Source organism: Pomacea canaliculata, linkage group LG5, assembly GCF_003073045.1.
Source record: "Pomacea canaliculata isolate SZHN2017 linkage group LG5, ASM307304v1, whole genome shotgun sequence".
Classification (NCBI taxonomy): domain Eukaryota; kingdom Metazoa; phylum Mollusca; class Gastropoda; order Architaenioglossa; family Ampullariidae; genus Pomacea; species Pomacea canaliculata.
This window is the reverse complement of record NC_037594.1, coordinates 2,817,254-2,819,829: the sequence shown is the minus strand read 5'-3', so window position 1 is coordinate 2,819,829 and position 2,576 is coordinate 2,817,254.

The window sequence follows — 2,576 nt, the reverse complement described above, 5'->3', positions numbered from 1 at the left end:
GGACAACGGTACAGGATAGGGAAGAAGGAAAAATAAAAGGAAGTAGATTAACGTATCCTGGATGTATTCTCCTTCGGTATAATAAAACTCCATTAATCTCAGTTCTTCTCTCCTTCAATTGTTGCTTGTATAAAAAAAACCTACTTTCTCTAAGACAGATGCATTGGTGACTGGTGAGCGGATCGACTTTCTCCAAAAATAAACACATCGCTAGTTTTCATACGTGTTTGCTATTATCATCCAAAGAAGACTTCACCCAGTCAGGAATTGATATCACACCCACAGACACACGCGGAGAGAGACACCTGTCCGAGTCATTACAAACTGCGACCGAAGTGCTGAAGTGTTGTAAACTCCGTGTAAAGCAGATAATAAAACAGTCGACTATATGATCAGTCATCAGCGTTGTCGTCGTCGCTGACGGTGCTGCGCTGTTGGAGTGCTCGGAAGCACGAAGCATTTTAATGATCATCGACTAGATCCTAACGACTATCTTGCGCTTTGAGTACTGGGGAAAGAGGGTGTCTTTGAAAGGAAGCGGCATACGAGATGTGTACGTGGAAAAGTGATTACCATTTCTACTATTTCAAGAAAGTCACAGTGAAAGAGGTAATTATAGTATACAATTGTATATGGAAGCTCGTTTGCAGATTTGCCTATCGCTAAGGATTTTCCATAACGGCTTATACAGGTTTTGACAGTCAAAAAGAACATAGTGTAAACATCGACGGAGTTTCAAACTCAAACCTTAAATTTTCACATCTAAAGAAGAAAGAAACGTAAAACAAAGGCAGACTGAAAGAAAAGCTCCAGGAAGAGAAAACTCGAGAAATAATATGTAGTTGGAATGAGGATAAAGTAAAGGAATCATAGTCATTGTTTGTAACCGAGGAACTCTCGCACGGAACTGGAATTAGCCTCCAAGATATCCACCGCCCGAAATAGCTGAGGACCGCTCAAACTGTCGCACCGGGAGGACGTAACCCTGCAACAGAATAAGAAGGAAACAAAGATAATAATAATAATAATTAATAATAATAATAAAGTGTAACTGAGCACCCCGCTGTCCGGCATAAACAGTCGCTTCTCTTACCCGATATGCTGCATGGGAGCCACGTGTCTTTGCTACATCAGACAGAAAAGATAAATAAGAACAAGAAGACAGCAGCAGATACATAACACAAGACCATGTCACCATCCTAAGCAGCAGCAGCAGCAGCAGCAGCAACAACAACAACAACAACAACAACAACAACAACAACAACGCATTACATACAAAAATGAAGAATTACCGACCGAGAAATGTTTCGAAGTTGCCCCCTTTTTTTAGAGGGATCAAAGACTCGCGCTAATGGGTATTTGAAGCGAAATAAGATTTTGCGGGATCATAGGTGGGGAATGCGAACTAAAAGAAGGCAGGTTGATATTTTTTTTGCCCAGGATAAAGGCCCAAAACTACTGACGCTGCGACAGTTGCAAAAATGCTGTAAGTAGAAAGGGCTAAATGTTAGCAGAAACAGGAATTTAGGGTGTGAATTTAACGCTGATCAAGTGAAGTTTTTTATTTTCTTTTTTGGTGGTGGTTGAGTGTGTTTGGTTGTTAGTGACTTAGTGGCTTTGTTGTGACCTTTTAACTACTTTGTTGCGACAAGTCGATGAGCAACTTTCTTGGCAGTTTGTGAAAGTCTGCGGCTATTTTGAGATAGCTGTGCGAATTTGTCAAACAAGATAAAAGAAAATAACGCCATTGAGAAGCCATAACACTCATGCAGTTGGAAGCGGAAGTTAGTCACGCAAGGAGAGTACCATACAAGGACTTGACATGAAAGCACTTGATCGGCTACAAGCAGAATGTCCAAAAGCGCTTAATTCACCACCGGCGACTGAAGGGACGTAACTGTCGATGGGAGCCCCGCTCCTCCTGTATTGCTAGTCGATTATGTCCCTTTGTCTCTTTTGTGGGGGACCTCAAATGGAAAACCTCTTCTTATGGTGCAGATAACACTACAGCGGGACGTCGGAGCTGGTAAATGAAGGAATGAAGAGGAGAGAGAGAGAGGCGGAGAGTGGAAGAGCAGGAGGTCGAAATGGTTATGATGGAGTTGGTGGTGGAGTAGGGGGGAGAACAGAACAACTGGATTGACGCAGCCAATTAGGCCTATTTTAGCGGCGATGAGTTCCTGAATCAAACAATCAGTCCATTCCTCACCTTCCTCTGCCCACCTCGGCGTTGACCTTCCTCCGAGGTACCCTGAATGACAGTATCGTCAAAGAGTACAGATCTCACATTTATTTACTGTTTACAGTTCAAGTGACTTGTTTCTTCCTCTCAAACTTAACAACAACAAAAAGATTGTACAGACGATACAGCCCTGTTCTTGTATTTGTTTCAACAGATTCCTAATCAAGTCACTCAGAAAATAACGCATTCCAAGGAGGACTTACAGTTTAAAAGACAACTGAGATAATAATGCTGAGCATTGAAAACATTGGCCATTGAAAATCCAGCCTCAGCGAGAACAGAAATCCTAGAATTACCAGCAACAGATAAGTCTGTGCTACAGCCAATCGAATAA